Consider the following 22,894-nt stretch of genomic DNA (forward strand, 5'->3'; position numbering starts at 1 on the left):
AAGGTTGTCATCATGATCATCTCTTAAAGAGACTCTTTTAAGACTGACTTACCTCCCTTGTTCTCTTTGTAGAAAATAAAATTTAGAGGGTAGAATGGAGCACAAGAGAAAAGAAGTGTGCTATCCAATGTTTAAGCAGGTAAAGAAAAAGAAGGAGAGAGGTTATAAGCTTTCCTGGGTCAGGGACTGTATTTGTGATCTGTAATTTTGCACAGCATAATTGACTGGGGCTCTTACTGTTAACACATTAATCATTTATATTTACCACACAATATTCATCATCACTGAAACACCATTAACAACCTATCAGATATCAGGACCGAGTACACAGCCCTAGCACAGCAGCATAGTGCAGAGGGCTACTGACTCCTGCTACCTTGCCTCCTTACTCTTTTCCCTTAACTCCCAAAAGCAGTAGAAACTCCAGAAAATCAATTTGGTGAGACCTGAACATAGTGGACTATGTTTTAAAAAGCCAGAGCTCCCTGTTTCAAAATATGGTCTGGATTCTTTTGAATCAAAGGGAATATGCTGTGCATAGATAATTAAATCCTATGCCTCATAAACTTGCTGCCTGAAATGGAAGGAATTTTTATCCATTAACCTGATATGCGGCATTGCAAAATTGGTTAGGTGCATTAAGATATAAAACTTAGAAACATCCAAGAAAAACATCATATAGTGGTTTTTAGGGTACTGGATCAGATGGCTCTATAGTCTGATCTGCTGTGGCAGTTTCTGTGTCACAAAGGAAATATGCAGCATGGACCTAAATTTACATAATTAAATCTTAGCTTCTTAATCTGTGTATATTGTAGTGTGAAGCCTTTTGTTCTTTGTCTTTTTTGGCTTACATTGGTCATGACCAGGATTCTTTTGAAAGCAATCGGTAGCTGTGTTTGGAATTGTTGCTCTGTTTGAACTGATATTTATATTTTTTTGGCTTTGTTTCTGCATAACTGATTTATGCCTTTATGCCACTGATGGCTTTCAGTGCTCTATAAATTGTTGCTGTCTTACATCACTTCAGAATTTTAATGAGTATCCAAATGAAGAGTTTATCTTGGAAATGCCAATTAAAAATAACTTCAGAAACTTTGATTCCAGTGTGGGCAGGTGTTGGAACAGCCTGCTGATGTGAAAGATACAAATGCTGAAGACGTAGCCATTGCAGACATGTTTAGAAAAGAATGACCTGCCTCTGACACACAAAAGCTCTCACTGCTTGTCATTTTCCAATTTAAGTTTTTTTATAGCCAAATACATAACTTAGGATATACGCAATCAAAATTTAAAGAAAGCCACTTATTGAAATCGTGAACAGGGATATTGATTTAGAATGCAAACTGGGAGAGAACAGGCCAGTTTCTCTGCCTCTGGCAGTTTGTATATCCTCCCTGAAGAAAGGAATTTTGCTGAGGATACAGCAGCTGAGAATGTCACCGGGGTGCCCATTGGTCGGGATTGTAGTAGTAACGAGATGCAGAACACAAGTATTCACTCGCTAGTGCAGCGTTGTGAATCTTCTGCAGTGATTTTCAACTCCCAGGCTCCTGGGTTGGAGGGCTGAAGATGACAATCTGTAGTTTAGATTATGAGTCCTGCCTCTTGGAATCCTTTGAATGTCAGCAAAGATTTACTGTCCTTTCTGAGAGACAAACAAGATAAGAGCAGAATGCTTGGTAACATATTTAAAAACAGTTAAGGTCACTTGGTAGTAATTTGAAAAGCAACTAAATAAACCAAAGAATTGGTCAAAAGCCAACTAGGAAATAGGATTTCTTGTTCAATATCATTACACCCTTATCTGTATAGCTGGGGGTGTTAGTAGAATAACCTGGGCTACTGGATTTCTTCTGTCATAATGGGATGTTTAGACAGAAGTGAAAACATTCCTTGGTTTTAATGTTGCTATTTAAAACAGCAAAATTTCACATCAATGTAGCCGTCTGGTGGGAGCAGCAGAATCTTGCTTCTGCTTGTCCTTTTGCAAGGAGTAAAATTGCAGTGTCAGCTTGTCACTTACTTATGTTAGATATGTATCTTTTAAGGTTGCCCTGGCAAATATGGAACCAGAGCTTCCCTAACGAGTCAGAGCTATCTCCATCTGTCAGCCTAAGTCTTATCAGGCATTTCCTGTTAGTGCTCTTGTACCTTTTGACTCGGTTGTTGAAGCACATAGGAAGGCAGTTGCTTACATTTCTGACTGCAGATCAGTTTTGTGGGGTGCAGTTGTATCCAATCATGAAATGTCACTTAAGAATCTGACAGCGGAATTTCTGGGTCAGAAATGTATCTAGCCCAGCAGGACACCAGGGAGATGCATTGAACTAGACTACTGTACTTGACAGTTTTATTACAGATCCCCCTCTAAGCAACTGCACGGTTGAGTTATAGCAAACCTTTTAGTAATAAAAATATGAAGGTACAGGGTGAAACAGAGAAAAACCCAAATGGAACAAAGAGATACTTTTTATTGATTTCTTTTGCCTGGGGAATGCAAATATCCTGCCTTAGAGGGAGAAAATGAGAATTTGACATAAATTAGGGAATTTAATTTAAATTAGGGTATTTTTGATATATGACTACTATGCCAAAGGATTTACATATACAGGATCTAGGTAAGGCCATGTCTGCCCAAAATCATATTGTGGTCAGGGTGGTACCTTCAAGCCTGTTGCACTGATCCATGAAAGTTGTCTCCTAAATTGGAAAGCATCTAGGTAGGGCTGCTGGTTTGCTTGGGAATGGGCAGCATTGCTGATGCTCAGTAGTGCTAATTAGCCCTCCCAACTTGCTGAACATATGGAGCTACATGGCTTCTGCTTTAGGAGGTAACCCACATGGAGGTTATTATGTAGATGAGGGTTACCTGGTATGGCCTCTCCTTGGACTGTAACCTTGTCGTGGTGGAGAGGCTTGTGTGTTCCAATGACCCCCAGAGCTATGTTGTCTGGAGACTTGTACTTCTGGTAGGGTCTCCCCTGGTGAACAGATCTGAGGTAAGGTCTCAGACTAAGCATAATTCAAACTCCTGAAGACCCAAATGGCGGAACAGGCATACTTGGGGACCTTCTGGTTGTTTCTGGCTGTGAAGGCTAATGAGGGCTGCAGCGGGATGGTGGTCTCTAGTTGTCTTGGACATCCTTGCCACTGGGTTTAGGGCTCCCTCTTGTCAAGCTCGTGTAGTTGTTGCTTGCGCACCAGCTTCTCCATGTTAAAAGATGTCACAGAGAGCATCTGCCAGGGATGTTAAGATCTCCCACAAACCAAGTCTTACGGTGACAGATGACTGGTGGTGGGGACAGGAACGGTGATTTCTGTGAGTCCCTAGTCACAAATTTGCACATAGGTGGTGAACGTGCGTTGGTTGTTTTGCACTTACCAAGACAGAAGTATAATTCGGCAGCTATGGCCATGACTGAGCAGTCCTCTTTAGGATCCCCACTGCTCACTCTGAATGGGGAATGGTCAAGAAAAGGTGCCATAAACATAAGCTGTCTCAAACCCCCCTGACTGGATTCCTGCATCCTTGGGATCACTTTACTTGTGGCCAAAACCAACAAAATTAAGTACTAAAGTTTGCCATATAGAATGTCTGCAATCTCATGGACTTCCCAAACAGTGAGCATCCTAAAAGAAGAACTGCCATAAAAACTAGAGAATTTGCAAGATATAACATCAATATTGCTGCCCTAAGTGAGACCCCTGGCAGATGAAGGTCAGCTGAAAGAAGGAGGTGGCTACACATTTTTTTGGAAGTCACCTGAAGAGAGGTGCATTCACAGGGTTGACTTTTTCATCAAGGACAAGATTGTCAGTCAGCTTTCAGAACTCCCCATGGGCAGTAACAAACACCTTACGACTTTCTGCCTCAAGCTCAGTAACAACCAGTATGCTATGGTCACATCAGTGCGTATGCCCCCACACTTGGCGATGAAGAAGTCAACAAGGAACAGTTCTACTGTGCTCTTGACACAGCCCTGACTGCCACTGCCAAGGAAGACAAGCTCATCCTCATGGGCAACTTCAATGCAAGAGTTGGGCAACACTCTGAACTCTAGAGTGGAACCATTGGGAAAGAGGGGGTGGGGAAAGTCAACTCCCGTGGTATCCTTCTCCTCAGCAAATGTGCAGAGCATGACTTGCTCAGCATAAATACCATCTTCAGACAGTGACAATTATAAGACCACTTAGAAACACCCACACTCCAATCACTGGCACTTTCTTGACTATATTTTTTTCAGAGCCCATGATCATACTGATGTCCATATCACCCAAGTCCTGAGAGATGCAGATTACTGCTGGATGTACCACCATTTAGTCAGATCAATCGTGGGCATGCAGCTTGTACCACAACACTGTAAACAGCTGAAAGGAATGTGCAAGAGATTTAACGTTAAGGCACTCCAAGACCAAGCTAGATGCAAGGCTCTTTAGCAACACTTTACTGAGACTCTTTGACCTACCAGAATATATCAAGGACATCCAGGCACACTGGGAGGAGCTTAAGAATGTTATTCACAAGGCATATGCTGAATCAATTGGATACTCCACTTAGTGTTACCAAGATTGGTTTGATAAGAACAATGAGGAAATCCTAGCACTTATCCATCAGAAGGGAGCCGCAGTCTGCAGTTGGCAAAATGAACCTCCAACCAGCAAAAATGAGAGGCTTACCACCGGCTCAAAGCTGTAGTTCAGAGGAGACTATAGGACATCAAGAACCAGTGGTGGCAAGTGAAGGCCATGGAGATCCAGAGTTTCACTGACCAACATGGCATGAAAAGCTTCTTTCAAGCAATAAAAGCCATCTACAGGCCACATTCCAATGGCCCAACTCCTTTGCGATCTCAGGACAGCTCCATCTTTTTCATGGACAATATATCCATCAAGCAATGCTGGAAGGAGCACTACAAGACTACTCAACTGTGAATCTGAGGTTTTAGCTTCCACCATTGAGTCCACTCCTCAACACCCAGTAATATAACCTCTTGCTGATCACCCATCCTTGAATGAATTCTGGTGTGCCTTCATTCAGACCAATAACAATAAGTTGTCAGGCCCGGATGGCATCCCCACAGAGCTCTTCAAAGTTGCTGGACCAGAACTAGTACAAAAATTTCACCAACTTCTCATCAAAATATGGGTCAGTGACGAAGTTCCTGACTTAAAGAATGCCAACAATGTGTCCATCTTCAAGAAGGAGGACAAGTCAGTGTGTGGGAACTATCGAGGCATTTCCCTCCTCTCCTCTCTGTTACTGGGAAGATTCTTACTTGCATCCTTCTGAATCAGCTTTTCCCTTTTGCCGAAGATGTCTTTCTAGAATCCCAGTGTGGCTTTAGACCATCTTGGGGTACCACCGACATGATTTTTGTTGCATGACAGATCCAGGAGAAGTGTAGATAGCAATGCCAGGAGCTGCTTATGGCATTCATTGACCTAACTGAGGCCTTCAACTCCATCAATCGTGAAGCCTTATGGAAGCTCTGCTAGCTAGGTTTGTTGTCCATTGAAGTTCATTAGTGTCCCCAGGCAACTCCATGAAGGGATGACCGCCACACTCCTTTGCAATGAATCAGAGACAGACCCATTTACCATCCGTACTGATGTCAAGCAGGGATGTGTCATCACCCCAACCCTTTTTTCCATCTATCTTGCTGTGATTTTGATTCTCATCTGTGACTACCTTCTTCCTGGAATTGGGGATGAGTGTCGAATGGATGGTTAGCCCAATTTGAAGAGAACCGTCTTGCTCAGGAAGCTAAGAAATGTCAGAAGAGGAAGAAAAGTGTACAACATCCTGACCAACAGTTGTGGTTCCCCTCCATCCCCCCCCACCCCTGACCAAGGCACCACTTGTTATATCTGTGGAAAAACTTGCAGAGCATAAATTGGACTCCTCAGCCACCTTAGTTATCCTCCCCTCCACCCCCACCCCCACCCCACCAGTAGATATCGTCTTTGTATTGAGGGGTAGCCAATACATACATGGTATGGAACCAGTTTAGCAGACCTCCATCAATTTAAAGATGACATATAACCTTACATGGCTTGTGTCTGGGATAAAAACAAATCTTTGAAAGCCAAAGCTTGTTAAAGTTAATTACAACTGAGATTCAAGGGTATAATGTGTTAGAGAGAATTTTCCTCATTCATTTGCTTTTTATCTCTGTTGCAGTTATACAACCAAATCCACAGGGATGTTAGAAATGAGACATCATAAGTCTGGATTCTGGTTTATAGCATTCTGGAAGAAAAGGGTAATAAGACTAATTATGAATTGTACAATAAGTAGAAAAGAGAAAAATGTCCAACCTTCCAAATGGAACAAAAACCTTTATTTGGGTATATTTACACTGGCCGTGAGCTCTGTGCTGCTCTCAAGGCTGCTGCCAAAAAATAAATCCCGTCTACATAGCCATTTTCCCCTTGTATGCTCCAAACCTGAAAATACAGAAGAGGACATGAGACAGGTATCTCATGAGCATCATGGATGGGTGCCCCTATAGGGCCATCACAGCCTCTGTTCCAGGGTCAGAGGGTGTGAAATGTGCAGAATGGGTAGGTGGAGCTTATTTATACCTAACAGCTTTCAGAGTGGTGCAGAGTGATATAATCTGCCAATCTTGAATTGTGAATATAATTTATCATTGGAACAATTTCTCATGGGTGGGGATGGAGTCTCCATCATTAAAAATCCTTGAAACAATATAGGATATTTTTATACAGTATGGGGCCAGACTCCTGCTTGCTGCCTAGCCACATGACTCCACACTTTCAGCACCTTTATGCCCCAACCAGCCCCTCTGCTACCTGACACTGCCACCCAGAGCCCAGGGCTGAGTGGCCCTGAAATAAACTGCTTTGCCCTGGCTCAAATTGCTGCTGTACCAGGTGCTCATGTAGACACTGCACCTAGGAGTAGTTTACTCTGGTTCAAACTGCTATGGAGTTTATTGATTCAAATTGGGTATGTCTACACATGCCTATTAATGCATAGCACTAAGCTCTGGAGCTTATTATTCCAGAGCTTATTGCCTCTGGGCAGGGCCTATCACAGGGGGGGCCAGGAGGGCCATTTGGCTCGGGCCTCTCATTCACGAGCCCATTTACTGGGCCACACCGCCTGTCGTGCACTATGAATTAATTTTTTTTAATATATCAGGAGCCTCAAAAAATGGAAGTGGCCTGGGCCTCTCTCAACCTCTGCCTCTGGGCACGTGTCTGCATGTGCACCTGGCCTGCAGTACATTGAGCTGGGTTGCAGCAGCCCTGGCTGGCAGGGGCCTGAGGGGTCAGCTTGCCAGCCTGGGGCTGCTCCAACCGGGCTCAATGGTCTGTGGAGTGGCTGGCTGGATTTCATAGATTTCATAGATTTCATAGACATTAGGACTGGAAGGGACCTCGGAAGATCATCGAGTCCAGCCTCCTCTCCCAGGGGCAGGAAGTCAGCTGGAATCACAGGATCCCAGCAAGATGAATGTCCACTTGACTCTTAAAGGAATCCAGAGTAGGTGCTTGCATGAAGGAGCATGAGGGTGCTTCAGTGTGGGGCTAGCTGGCAGGGAGCCCCTGCACTGAAGCACCCTCGTACCAGCTAGCTGAGTTAGTGTCTATATATGAGCTGCTGTGCATGAAAAAACTCTGAAACAGGATAGTACTTCTATTTACAAATACAATCCTGCTGTGGGAGTTTATTAGTTTTGTGCACCCTAATATTTTTACGCACTTGTAGATGCTGAGACATTTGTGACACAGTTATATAGGCAACTGCACAGCAAATGTCTTGTGTAGATGCACCCATTAATTGCAGAGGTAGATACGTCCAGTGTTTAGTAGGAAAATTTTTGAACCACAACCATGCTTTTCTGTTCACATATTTTCTGTACCTCCACTTGTCGTCACTTTGGCAATGACGACCTCTTAAAAATGTCTTATTGTTATTTTGCCCTTCTCATTTGAGAGGATAAACCATAACAAGTCTATTGGAAATATTGTAAAAAATGGATTTTTCCACACCCAGATGCAGAAAATATCATACATATAAAGGTGAAGATTAGAAATGTTTTGCTCTTACTGCTCATACTTGTACTTGGCTCACAATTGACCATGTTTGGAGCTTAGTAATTTTAAGATCATTTTTTGAAAACATTTACCTTAAAATAGTTGTTTATTTTTTAAGTCATTTTATTACGTGAAATTAAATTAGAAGTAGATGATCTAGAAAACAAGAAGATACATTTAATTACTTATAGGATTTAATACAGCAAAAACATGAGCCAGGCCAATATATGAAAATTAGCAGTCACTATTAAGTATTACATGTAAAGTCATTGCTGGCTATTAAAGAGACTAATTTCTCTGTCATGTTATTGTATAAAATTCCAGCTGGGCATTTACATAGGAACGTAGGACACAAGACTGGAAGGATTTCCCCAGTTATCCTGTCCATTTTGCTTTTTATGTCTTAATCTTTCGGTGTTGGCTGCTCACGGCACATTTAATTATTCATTAAAGTAGATCGTACTCAAAGGAAAGATTTTTTCTAATTGTATCAAAGAACCTTTTTGATAAGAGAGAGGAAATATTTTAAGTTTCAGATATGCAGGCATGGTTTTTCTTTTAGAAAGCTGTGATTTGTGAACATGTGTGTGCAACTAAAGAGAGTTTAGTATTCAAACAGTGTATAATATTTTGGGGAGACTACTGTGTGAAATTATTTGGTTTTGGAAAACATGAGTGTCCATTGTTGGTTTTACACCTAATGAATGCCAAAAGTAATCAATCTGAAGAAATAACTCTGGCAACCAATGTTGTAAATGACTTGGTTGTGTTGTAATGATTATAGCCATGATAGTCCAGGAAATATTTGAGAGGCAAAGATTTTTGTGGATGATTTTTTTTATTGGATCAACTGCATTGTTGGGATACACATATGTCATGTGTTTAAATGATACTAGTTTTGGGCTGATTATTTGGAAATGTCTAAAAAACTAGTCTACAAACACACACTTTGTTTTTGCTTTAGGATAGTGGGATATAATCTCAACTAGACTGATTCTGCTCCCACAAAACACAAGTAGGGCTTTGCCATTGACTTCAACAAGAACAGGATCCGGGCTGTAGATGAGTTAATAAGAGGTCTGATCCACAGCCCGCTGTTGTCAATGGAAGGCTGCCTTGGAGTTCAGTAGCCTTGCAGCAGTCTCTAGCTGAACAAAAGAAAGCTGTTTTGTCACTCTATTTCAGTTTGTGTCGTAAATGCTAACTAACATGACAATTCTACCTGAGAACAGTCTTTACTCAGTGCCTCTCGGTCTTGAATAGACAGATAGTACCTTCATTCTGATACTAGATTCAGACAAAGAGAGTTCCACTGGAAATTCGAGAAAGCTCATTTTCTAAAACTGGAACATTATCTGTCGTGGGTTACTACTCTGTAATTATGACTGTTTTTTCCTGTCACACAGAAAAAGATTTTTATAAAAGCCTTTTAATCGAAAAAGGCTTCCATAAAGTGGAACAGTGACTTCCATACTTAGATACTCCTTTAGAGGCACTCCATTATGCATAGTATAAATTTAGTAAATTATATGGAAGGGCTTCTTCAGTGGAAACTTAAAATATGATTACTACCTGCTTAAGTGTAGAAAATGAACAATATCCATGTTGCTGATTATTAAAAAAGTACTAGTTTTGCCTTGAGTCTGACATTATGCACCAGAGATTACGTTTCAAACACCTGAAGTCTGTGTGGTTTAGTGATGACAATAACAGTGAAAAAAGCAAGCCTCCTCCCTCCAAACACAGCAACTCTTATTTTCCAGAAAAAAAGAAAAATGAGTGTAAATTGATGGAAGGTTCTTTGTGTCTTTATGGGCTTCTTCTTAGAGAGAAGTGCGGAAACACAGGGGAAGACTGGCTAAAATCAAGTACAACTCGTTATGAAATACCATGTGAAAAGTTGAGTGATCTTGCTGAAATTATCCAGATGCCTCCAGGTCGTTATAATGCCATTAGGTTCTCTTTCTGATACGGAAATATTTTTATTAAAAAATAAAACATCAGCTTTGCAGCTCAGTGGACTGCCATTTAATTTCTGTGGAGACAGAGAGATCATGCAGCTCTACTCCCACGTACGGTGGATTTTGTCTAGGTTCTCTCCAGTGACTATGGATGAGGGGATGGGATGTGCTTGAAACTTTGTCCTCATATGATCCAGGTTTAATTACTTTTAAATAGAGTTTAAGTCCCGATTCACCCAGGGCCACTTAGTCATGCATCCAATATTATCTGAATCATCCCACTTGCATCTATAGGACAATTAATAGAGTTAGTGCTGTGTAAGTTCTTAAGTATCTCATTGGATCATCATTGCTAGCTGCAATGCTGAAGTGATGGGACATCCATCTGCACTGTCTTTTATTATTTTTGTTCGATCTTCCAGCCAGGGTGTATTCAAAGGTTCCTGAAATTTGCCATATTGAAACAAGGCCAGATTCTGTAATCCTTTCCTACAATGGAAAACACCTTACTCTTTGTGCAGACCCATTTTATTTGAAAATGAATAAAGGTGGCAAAAGGCACCAGTTAAAAAAATTCAATTATTAGTTCTTATCTACTTAAACATTGCTCGACATTACGCGAAGAGGCAGGAGTTACTGTAACTGCAATAAACCTTCTTTTCTTCAAAACTCCATAGCAAGATTAGCTGCTAATTACTTCTCTTCTGAAATGAAAATTGTTTTTATTGCCCAATTGAAAGACAGGAAGAATTTCGCCAGATACGGAGAGTCACTCACAGTTTTTCATTTCCAGATGAAAGAATTGCGTCCTTGAGTCATAAAACCCTAACAGCCCTTGTTCCTTACTTTGCCAACTTTGTAAAAATTTAGTGATGGCATTCAGCCATGTGTAGAGAAGGTCTTTTCACTGCATGTTAGACACAATATGGATATACGACATATTTACATTGATATAAATGATACCAGAGTGGACAGAATACCTGCTGTCTCAGGATGCTGCTTGTAGGTGCTCTGACTGTGCCCTACCACTGGTTTGCCTTGAACGAATTGCTGCCCTTGGATGGAGCATATGCATGATAATGGTATACAGCCATTTTGTCTGGGTGCTAGCCCATTTTATGCTGAAATAGAATGATTTTTGCTGGTGTAGGGCTGCTCACCAGTGTAAAATCAGATTACACAGGTGAAAATGTATAATCAACACAAGCCCATTGTCTGTGCTTCCTTCTGTAGGGTTTTGCTAATGTATACCAGCTGGGAATGTAGTCCTCTATCTCTAGATGTGTGATGGACCGGTAAAATAACTAAAATCTCAGCTGGCCTCTTTGATTTTTGCTCCAGGATGACTTGTACCCACAGCACAAGCTCAGTATAGCTGAAACAGAGCTCTTAATCTTTCTCCACAGTCCCTTGCTTCGCATTCTTCGTTGATCATTCTGGACAGCACCCTCAGTTTGCTTCTTAATCAGGCCCATTGCTTCTCAGTCAGCCTGTGTGTCATCAGACTGGTATCTAATACTTCACATCCTGGCTCCATTTCAGTCTAGCAGGGATGGTGAGTTGCTGAAACAGGGATGATTCAGGAAACGTATGAGAGGCAAAGTTTTTGGGGTTTTTTTGGTAATATCTTTTATTGGACTAGCTATATAATTGGGAGATATGTTAGATAAGCTTTTGGGTACAAGTTCCTCTCCTTTAGGTCTAAGAATGAAGCAAATACTAAGCTGCATGTCTTTAAGATATGATCTCACTTATCCATCAACACAGCTAAAACGTATCCACACTCTCACTCTCTTGTATCTTAGTTACTGCAACCTCATTTTCTCTGGCCTTGACTAATGCAATCTTGCCTCTGCCCTTATTCTTTCAGAACTGGTTGCAAAGATCCTTGTTGTTCTTGACAATGTCATCCCATTATTTACTTTCCTATTCTGGCTCCTCTCTTTTTATTTCATCAAATAGAAATTGCCTCTCTTATTCCTACATGGACACACATGTAGTTAGTTATATTGTAAGATTGTATGTCACTGATTAGTTTATGTCAGTAGTTACTGCTATTACTAATTTGCATTTGTGCATCGTTTGGGACTCACTAACTCCTTATTTTCTTGAAGACACAGGAAAGAGGTACTAGCACATTTGCCCGTTGCTAAGCTCAAACAACAAGCTTCATGGGATGATGTTCAGGAGATGCTCCTTCTTTGGACCGGTCACAGAGGTAATTCTGACTAGTATCACTCTCTGCAGAGAGCCAACTATCAACCCAGGTACTCTAACAGATTAGAACAATATCATGTGAAAAATACCAAATGTAATCCAATTACTGCTGCATACTTTGTATATTAATTTAATGAGGTACGAAACCAAAGTAATTGTAAAACCAGTAACTGTTGATGATATCACGTGGAGGCAAACCTTGGAAAGATCATAAATAGTCAACACCATATTTGTATCTGTATTTCTACTATGTGAAAGGAGAAATATTTTCTTTATAGGAAAAAAAATGTTGCTTTCCCTGACTTATGACTTACAGTTGAAAACCACCTGGAAATCATTCACTGAAAGTGGAGAAAGCTATAAAGTTTTAGAACATCTTGGACTAGATGGAATAGATGGTGCAGAAGTGGATTTAGGCTCAAGTCCCCCAAAAGAGTTAATGCAGATGGTGGATGGGAACTCTTCCTGCTCACTTCCTTATGTGACTTAAGTCTTAAGGATCAAGTGATGGCATGCTACTGAAGTTAACATATTAATGGGCATGTCTACACAGCCATTTGTTCTAGGATCAGTTTACTTGTGAGTAAACTACTCATGAGTAAACGCTTCCAGGTAGGTGTCTACACATGCAGGGAAGTGGGAGAAGATATGCTGCTAACGGCAGCAAACTGTTCTCAATTCCTGGGGCCCTGCAATGGGCCCCTGCTGCCACCAGGGGGAACTTTAGGCTCGCCCTGGGTGCTAGCCCCTGGGCTGTCTCCTGGCTGGGGCTGGGATTTTATACCCTCCCTTGATGGCTGCCTGCTGCTGGGGTGGGGACAATGTCCCCCTACTCCAGCAGCAGGGAGCTCCAGGCCCTGGCTCCCAGTCAGGGGTAGGGGACTTGGAAAGAGCTGCAGGGGAGGGGCAGGTCCCAGCTCTCTGCCCCAAGGTGCCAGTGGGGCAGCTAGCAGCTAGCTCACTGCTATGTGTCCCACTGGCAGATCAGGAAAAAGGCTGGGACTTACCCCACCCCTGCAGCTGTTTCCAAGCCCTGTACCTCAATCACCTGATTGGGGCAAGGGGCTGGGACCTGCCCCTGCCCAGGACAGTTCCTTGCCCCTGCCATGCACATGGGGCGGAGGCTGTGGAGCTTGTTTCCTGCTCAGCTGTGTGAACATGGGGCTGAATGGGGAACAAGTTCTCCAACTTGTTCCTGGTTAGTTGTCTACATGAGCTCGACTGTGCCATTATTAATCAAAAGTAAATTTTCTACTTGTATTTGCAGGTAGAAAATTTACTGATGATTAGCAAGGTTTACTATGTAGTACATGTGCATGTCTAGAGGCACATGCTTACTTCACAGTAAACTATGGTACTGCACAGTTAAGTGCCTCATGTAGATGCACCCACTGTCTTTTTCAGGTACCTGAGCAGGGTGGAATGGGCACCGTACCCCACTTAAATACTTGCTCTTCAAGTCCAAGGCCTTTTGAGCCTATGGTTGTGTGTGTTATTAAGTGATTAGGAGAAGCCTGGAGTTATGGATATTTTCAATTTGACTGAAGTGTGGGGGGACCTCAGATTATGGCAAACTAAAAAAACAAACAAACCCGTGCAGCTGTGGTTATTTTAGTACTACTTTGTAAATCATTTTTTAAATCACAATTTGACACGTTGTTACTGCTGTTAAAATAGTCAGTGTGTTGTGATAAAGCCACAGATATTCTAAAACAATAAAAAATGGAGTCAGTTTGCTTTATTTAACATTTCATCATATAAACTTTAATCGATTGATTAATATGTAGTGAACAATAGGATTCTGTTCATTTAGCTGTTGGTGTACTCTATTAGATTGGCTACATGTCAGTGAGAGAGCTAAATAGTCAGACTGACATTATTGTAAGAAAACTGCAGTGTCAGGGAAGGCTCTGAAAAAGCACATTCACTCTGGTGAATTGTTGCTATTGCACAGCAAGCAACTGCATCTTTTTGATTGCTGTATCAATCTCCTCCTTTGTATCACTCACAGTAAAGGGACGCTGCCTGGTTCACTTCAACTCCCAAGTCTGAGTACAGGCAGTCCTCAGACTTACAACACAATTGGTTCCTGAAAACGGTGTCTTAAGTTGAAATGTCAAAACTCGGAACCAGTTTTCCCATAGGAACAATGTTATAAATGGGGAATTGGTTCCTTTACGACGGTCAACACGGCTGTGTCCAGATCAATGCCCCCACAGCGAGTGAGGCTGGGACTGGGGCTGGGGCAAGTGTTGTCCAAGGAGGAGGTGGGGCAGCTTGTGCCACTGTGGGCCGCTGGTCCAGGAGCTGCTCGTGTGACAGCTTGTCAGGTGGCTCTTGCCGCTATTCCCACTGCCAGTCTAGGAGGGCATGGGGTGGGGGCATGTGCCCCAGGATCTGCTCAGGGCAGCTGGATCTGGGGCTGCACTCTGGGCAGAAGGCAAAAAGTGCTGGGAGTGGAGGCTATGCCCCCTCCCGATTGCCCAGCCGGCACAGGGCTGGCATGAGACTGAGCCGTTGCGCTGCTTCCAGATAAGCGGTGCACAGCGGTGGCAGCCAGTCTGGCCTCCCTGCACCTCTCGGATAATCAGGGGCTTTGCCCCAGCTGGGCAAGCGGTGGCAGGTCATGGGGGGCACGTGCCATCCAAAAACTCACTGCAGCCGCCTCATAGTCCCTGCTCTGCTGCCTGCCTTGCCCTGATCCAAAGGGCTATCACTGAATATTGTAGCATTTAATGTTTAATCTCACAAACTGAAAACAGTAGTAAAAATCCAGGCTAAGATTTCCAAAGGACCCTCAGGTAGCTAGATTCCCATTGCCCTGCAACAGAGTCAAGAGAGAAAATTATACCCAAGTCCATATCTAGTCATCTGAGTGGCCTGACTTTCACAAGGGCTGAAGTCCCAGCAGCTCATGTAAAGTCAGCCTCCTATTTTTGAAAATATTAGACACAAATATCAGTAGAAAGAATTTCTGGCAGTCCCTTTCAGCTGTGCCATCTGTAATAAGTTCATAAAGAGGGAAGAAGAGGCAAAACTAGGAAAAATGCTTATACAAGTCATAACTACTCTTCAGGCCTCCATTCTTTTGCTCGAATGTTTGGAGAGTTCTTCTATCATTGGTTTTTAAGATACATATCTTCCCTTAGGAAAAAATGCTTCCTGAGTGGTAAAGACAGTAGGGTTTGATAGCCTGAATAACACAGCTTTTGCTTCATCTTATGCTTCACTGACTTCTTCAAAGTTTTGTGCAGTGGAGAATTCTGGGCTGGCTTGTTTTGTAAGTGTACCCGAGAAACCTGAGCTAGCTTCAGACTTCAGAACTGTCAGTTTTCATTATGTGATGTAATTGTCCTTTTTCTTCTGTGGAGCAGGTGATATTGCATGTATTTGTGATAATGCCAGGAGCTGCCAAGTTCAGCATGAACCTCGATGTATGGTTCTGTAAATGACTCAAATCCTTATTTGCAAGGGAAGCAGGGGCGGGGGTGGGGGGTGGAATTTTCTTTCTTTGCTTATTTTTCATACTTACTTTGAATAAATTTGTTTGATTGCTGAATGATGTTATATTCAAGGGATCCGCTTGATTCAGTCAGTAAATGATGGCAGGTGACCTCAGCTAGCTGGGCTATTTGGATGGTAAATTTTCCAAGGTTAAGTGGAATGATGAGACTGGGATAAGTTACAGTTTTTGGGCATGTCTGTGCTGCAGCCAGTGGGGGTTGCAAAACCTGTTAATAAAACTGGGTAAATATTTGGCTAGTCGCCCATACTGAGTTCTAAGCTACTGTACTTAGCTGAGGTAACTACCAGCTAAGGGAACTAGTTGAAAGCTAGTAGGGATAAGTCCGCACAAGATGAAATTGTGCTAGTGTAGAGATGCCCCTTGTCAGTTGCTTTCTGCACTAGCAGGGGCTGGGAATACTGCAAATGTGACACCAGGGGTGTTTGTACACATGATGGGGGTTTAGTCCTCAGGTTTTTTTTATTCTATGCCCCCTAAATTGAAGCGGTGGAGCATAAAATACAACTCTGAGGATGAAACCATTTCAAATCTTCCATCATGCTACAGCAAACAACCTGATCTTTTTTTTTCTCAGAGCCTGCATCCAGGGGTTATGTAAGCTGCTGATGGCTCAAGTGGCCCTTGAACTGTGCGGTTCTCTGGTCCTTCCCGTCATGGCAGCAGTGCCCCCTGGGACCACCCAGGTGGGCTGCTAGTGGGTCAGATGTTGCCCCAGCTCAGAGGTAGCACCCTGCCTGATCCGACTGTTCCCCAAGCCTGCCTGGGGACCAGCACCTGGCGGGCCTCCAGTGGGCAGGCTCAGGGAACAGTTGGATTGGGTCGGGTGCTGCCTCTGACCTAGCAGGCCACCTGAGCAGCCCTCCTGCTGCCCTCTTGCCACCTTCCCATGCTGCCCCAGGGGCAAGCTGGGAGTGCTGGTGGCCTGAGAAGGTGGCGGGGATGGTACACGGGGCGCTAGAAGCATGGGTGAGCTTGGGGAAGTGTTGGTTTGGGTGCCTATGAAGTGTGGCAGCACCCGGCCAGCTAGCAGCCTGCCTGGGCGTCTGGTACCCTGTGCACTGTCCCCACCACCTTCTCCAGATGCCGGCAAACCAGCCATTTTCCTGCCACCATCCCATGTTGTCCAAGGGGGAAGCCAGCTGATTCCCAAGTGGCCCCAGGCATCCTGCTAACTGTAGGAGCCTGCTGAAGGCAGAGGTGGTGAGGGGCCCAATCCCCCTTTTTCCCCCAGCAGAGCCTGTCCACCTTTTCTTCAGCTGGGGGCTGAGCTGACAGCTGCATCATTGCAATTTACAACATTGCAAACTAAATTACATCCAAATGTAATTTAGTTTGCAACGATGCAAATTCATCTTAAAACCCCCAAACTCTTGGAAGTGTACAGTGTGATGCCATTAAGCCGAACAAGGTGACATTTTCGTAATGTGTACAAGGTAATAGTGTCACATGTATAAGCACCCCACAGTACAATTGTCTGAGTCATGGTGCCTTGGTAACCCCTCCATTATGGCTACTATTTTATGCCTATGGACCCAAGCTTCCTGTTAATACAATTAAGTCTCTGGGGTATGACGATATCTTTCCAAACATGAATATGAAATGCAGCCACTTCATGAATATGAAATGTATGCACACATGCATACATGGATGTGCAAAATACTTGAAATAATAGCTTTAAATTGCTCCCACTCTGCTCAGCTTTTGCTAATTCTGAAGTCCAATGACACACATATTGTTATTTGTTTTATCTGCTTCAGTGAGCAAACAAAAGAAATAGGATAATTGTACTATAAAATTGTAGCCTGCCATGAGTGCCTTCACACTCTGCAATTAGAGATGGGCCAAGACACCTTCCTGGTGCAGCCTGTGACAGTATCATATTTTTTATTTTATTTTATCCTTATGGTGAGTTTAGAAGCTTTTGAATCTGTACGTCAGCTATCATACTGTGCTACTACTAATCAGCATAGCTACGTTGACTAAAGTCTCTAGTATATGACTGGCCTCAGTCTCTGGCCCTTCCGGTTGCAACGAAACCCTGCATAATGTGAACTGAACGTATATACACACTGTCTGAAGAGAATCGGAAACAGTAGTTCTGAGTAGTGTTAATTGTCAAGGGCATCTTGACTAGTAACTATTAGGGGTGTGTGAAGTGAGCCCTATTCGATTCGGATTCGGCCTGAATCGGGGACAGTGATTCAATTCATTCATTCGGATCACTGTCCCCGATTTGATTCGGCCAAATCCAAATCTGAAGATTCGATGCTGATTCAGAGATTATAGACATAGCTTTAAATGTTTTTTCTACATATCTTGAGGTACCAGGCACAGCTCATGAATGCTGCAATGCTGGGGCAGATGGATCATCCCACAGGAATGCGGGGGCCCCTCCACGTGATTGGCGGCGAACCCGGAAATGGACCAGAAGTACTTCTGGTTAACATCCGGGTCCACCGGGGAGCACGCTGGGGGCCCTCCTGCACCCTCTTGGCTCAGCGATTGGCTGTGGGGGGACCCCAGGTGCTTCACCAGACCCAGGAGGCACCAGTTGATGAGCTGGAGGGATGTAGGGGTTCCCCCAGTGTGCTCCCTGATGGACCTGGAAGTGGACTGGAAGTGCTTCTTGTCCACTTCTGGGTCTGCTGTTAAGCATGCTGGGGACCCCCCTACATTTCTGTGGGACACTCCATGTACCCCAGCATCACAGCATTCATGAGCCGCCTGCTACCTAGGGGTATGTAGAAAAAACATAAAGCTGTGTCTATGTCTGAATCGCTGAATCTTTCCAAATCTCTCCAGATCAATTCGTAGGGTTCCAATTTGATTCAGAGAGATTAAAGGGTCCTCTGACTCGATTTGGATTCAGAAATTCAGCCACTGAATTCAGCCGAATCTCTGCTGAATCAAATCAGGGACTGAAGCTTCACACAGCCCTAGTAACTATTTAATTGCTGTATGAATCACACAGGAATGGAAGTGGATGACCACCTCATTAAGAACTACACAATGTGTTATGACTAGATTCTCTGTGACAGCACAGATTGATGAAACTTCAGCGTAGATGCATATATTGGGGGAGCAACCTTGTTTTCCCTTCCAGTTTGATGCCTGTGGGAGGTACAAGGAAGACCCCAGGAAGTTTTTGGACTACAAATTTATTTTTTTCATACTTTCAAGCAATGGTAGTGAACTTAGGAACCCTATTTCTTATTTAGCAGCTTTGATTTCTTAGGGTTTCCAAAGGCCAACTGAAATCCAGTGAGAGTGGGGTCTTTAACTTTCTTTAAATACTTTGAATATTACCACCTTAATGTCCATGTCAGTCCCTTATTCAAACAAGTAGTAGAGATATGGGGAAAAACAATGATTAAAGAAACAAACAAAGTGACTTTGGTTGCTAATGCAACTAGAGACCTTATTGAAATCCATAGTTTGTTGGCTTTTTATATTTCAGTAAAATACAGAAAATCAATTTTGTCTTTCAAAACTTACATACTAAATATAAATATATAAAGACCCGGTACAGCAAAATAGCACACATTGGTAGTGTGTGATATACAGGGAGCGTGGGTAAAATGAAGAGTTTGGGAGTCACTAATTACTTGCACTTAAAAACTTGATTTGTAGCTCGTGAGAATCACAGAAATATCTGTGCTAAGCAACATTCATGGCAAATAATGTCATCGGAGGGAATAGCCTCAATTAAAAAAAAAACAGACTTTTTATTGGGCATGTTGACGTGGGCATTAAATGTGCATTAGCCCAGTTTAAGGTGCATTAAGGGCACATGTCTACACATGCACACCCTTAATGTGCCTTAAAAATGGTGATTTTAAGCTAATCCTGCCTAAACTTGATACCTGCATAAAGCAAGTATCAAATTTAGGCATGATTAGTTAAAGCGCATTAACACATGTGTAGACATGTTAATATGCGTTAATGCAGGGACTTTAGTGCTGGGTCTACCCAGCCACTAGGGGCTACCCAGAGCCCAACCCCAGGGCACCTGGCTGGGAGCCTCCCTTCCCCCAGGGCTGGGCTGCCTCTGTGGTAGCCCGTAGCTGCAGCTGTGGGCTAGAAAAGCCTGTGGCCGTTTTGTGTCCCGGGGCACACTTCACAGGACTTTCAGTACTGAAGTTCCTGTGTGTCTCCTGGAGAGGACCCAGGCTGTTGTTGCTAGTCCTGTCTACTAGATATAGTCATGCTGGAACTAAGCCAGGTTTTAGTGCCCCAGGACCCAGGCCACAATCCTGCAGTGTACACCAGCAGGGGTGGCCTGGCTGAGCCTCTGCCCCAGCCTGACCCCTCTGGTGTTGACATCTCATCAGAAGAAGGGGCCCTTGGGTTTTCAGTGCCCTACCCTGCTGACCTCCATGGCTGCTGCACCCACTGGTAGCTCAGGGACCCCTGGCCAGTAGCTGCCTCATCTGCTCTTCACCCCCAGCCCCTGCCATGAGGAGCAGCTGGCCAGGACATTGCCAGCCACCACCAGTGCTAGCCCCTCCGGGGGAGGGCGGGGGTGGTGGTGGAGGTGGGCAGGTGCTGGCCTGCCATAGATTGTGGGCTATGGACACTGGGTGCACCTTGTCTCTGGCACCAGTGGGGGGGCTTGCTCTGAGCCACAAGTCTCGTCAGCCCTGGACACAAAATAAGTCTCACAGTGCAGGGAGGGCCCTTTCAATCCCTGCCCTGCCCCTGTTTTTGGTCCTGGCTCCTGCCCCTGGCCCATACTCTGGCCCTTTCCACCCCTCCCTGCCCAGCCCAGCTGCACTTTTCTAACCCTGGATTCTGCCCAGCCCCCCACAGCATGCAGAGGCAGGACACAGGTAAAAACTTTATTGAGCAGCCCGTGCCCCTGCAATTGGGCAGACACACACAGCTGTCTCACACGCTGAGGAAGGTATTGATACTGGTGGTGAAGTCCTCTTCAGTAGTGGGAGGCAGGTAGCTCTCCAGGTGGTGGTGGAGGTTGCAGAGCAGGCCCCCCACTCTGGGACTCACAGACAGAGACTGAGACTCTTGTAAATAGTTTGACACTGGGGAGAAGGTTTTTTATATGTGGTGGATGGAGAAGGTGGTAGAGGGGCACTGCGTGTTGGGGAGGGAGTGGGAAGGGCGCTCTATATGAGGTGAAGTGGGGAGATATGGTGGGGGTTGTGAGGGCAATAAAGGTGTTTTGTTTCAACCATGTGTGTGTCCTAAGAGTGGTGCTGGGGGTTGTGGGGCAGGTGGGTAGCGGGTGTGTGGGTGGCAGGACAGGCAGGCTGCACAGGGGAATGCAGGATGAGGGGGTTGACTAGGCCTCCTGCAGCTAGTGCCCTGGCCTCCACTGGTGGGTGCATGGCTGTTCTAGGCCTGGGAGGAGGAGAGAAGGGGGCCTGCTGGGGCCGGCAGCATCAGCACCATGGCCAGCAGAAGCATGGGGCACCGCCTGTCATTGGCCGGGGCTGGGCTGGAGCAGCAGGGCACTAGGCACAGCTGGCAGGGGCAGGGGCAGCCCTGGTGTGGAGATGCTGGGTGGACAAGGAGGGAACTGGTGCATGCTGCCCCTGGGCTGGGCACACAGCTTATGGGCAGGGAAGGGGCTTGTGAGGGATCAGAGCTTCCAAGATGGCTGCTGGGTGCTGGCAACTGGCTTTTGCCTCAACATGGCTGCTAAGTGCTTTCACCAGCAGCTCAGAGCTTCACCCAGTGGCCACAGGGGCACATGGCAGGGCTGAAGCGACATGGAACTAAAGTTAGTTCCAAGTCCACCACGTGTAGACACCTGTCAAAAAATGCTTAATGCGCATTAAGTTAATGTGCATTAAATTTAAGAGTGCTTAAATTCTCTTTTAGACAAAACCATTGTGCCCTGGTTAGTTATCCATCCACAATAAGTTTATTGCTACAAAATACATTTATTTTCTAACTTTAGAACTTTCTGTGCCATTTTTGAATGCTTTAGAATTTGGAAGCCCTTTGGAAATGGGAGTCTTCTGCGTCTGCTGTAAAGCCATACTGTTGTTGCAGATAGAATACAATTACAAATCGAATACATTGTTGAAATGATTTGTGTGTTATACTGTTAACAACAGACTACATAATGGATTCTTTTTGTTCCTTATAACTGCTTCCATCCACTGTATTTCAGCACATACTTGTGGTGCTTTCTTAGGTGTCAATGCACAGTTACTCTATTCCTAAGGTTGGTGTAGTTATAGGGGATGGTAGTTTGAAGTCTCCTTTGCCCTTTTATATTCTGAAATCTTTCAAGGGTTTGCTTCAGACTCTGATGTAGATTAGACTACATCTATATTGTGCAAGACTATTCTATTGGATTGCATCATTTGGGCCCAAGAAAAAAGCTATGGCTAAGAGTACTGAGAATGGGCTCAGAGAAGAGGCATCACCAGGGATTCCTGTTGTATAAGGAGTATTACAAGGGGCTTATATTTGTACATCTTAAAGGTCCTTCCTATGGCCAGGTTAGGATATGGTATATAAGAATCCAGATGTTTAGGAAAATTCCAGAACACATGAAGGCAAAATGTAGCCTATATTGTCATTATTTATGCTCATTATTTTGTTCAAAGAAACTAATGTATCAGTCCAAAAATATTAGGGCCAGTCCCAACAAGGCATCTAATTCAGTGTCACTGAATTAAGATATTAGGGGCCCAATACCACATTCCCGTCACATGCAGTCTTACTCAGTCAACGAGAATCATGGCTATACTAAACTCACTCCTTAGATCTTTTATTTACATTTACTTAATCTTGGCTTACTGAGATAGACGTGTTCAGGTTAAAAATACCTTTTTTCCAAAGCCACGATAAATATTGATGCCATATGTCAAATAATAAGCATGGCCACAAGCATGTCTCCTTGAGGACTGGAAAGCAACCATTCTCCTTGGTCAGCCGTTTCTTGTACTTATAAAAAAACCCAATATTCCTCTTTCAGAGGGCAAGAAGGAATACCAATGGTAATGAACAGACCAGAGCACTGATGATGGCCTCCAACCATGTGTATGATATGAATGGCTGGCAATTTTCCATTAAATGACATTCAAAGTCCAATTTGACTTTATGACATTTCCCATCTATTTCTTTTACAAGATTGAGTGAAAAATAT

The sequence above is a fragment of the Gavialis gangeticus genome, unplaced genomic scaffold (assembly GCF_001723915.1).
Source record: "Gavialis gangeticus isolate Ggan-Ray unplaced genomic scaffold, GavGan_comp1, whole genome shotgun sequence".
Taxonomy (NCBI): Eukaryota; Metazoa; Chordata; order Crocodylia; family Gavialidae; genus Gavialis; species Gavialis gangeticus.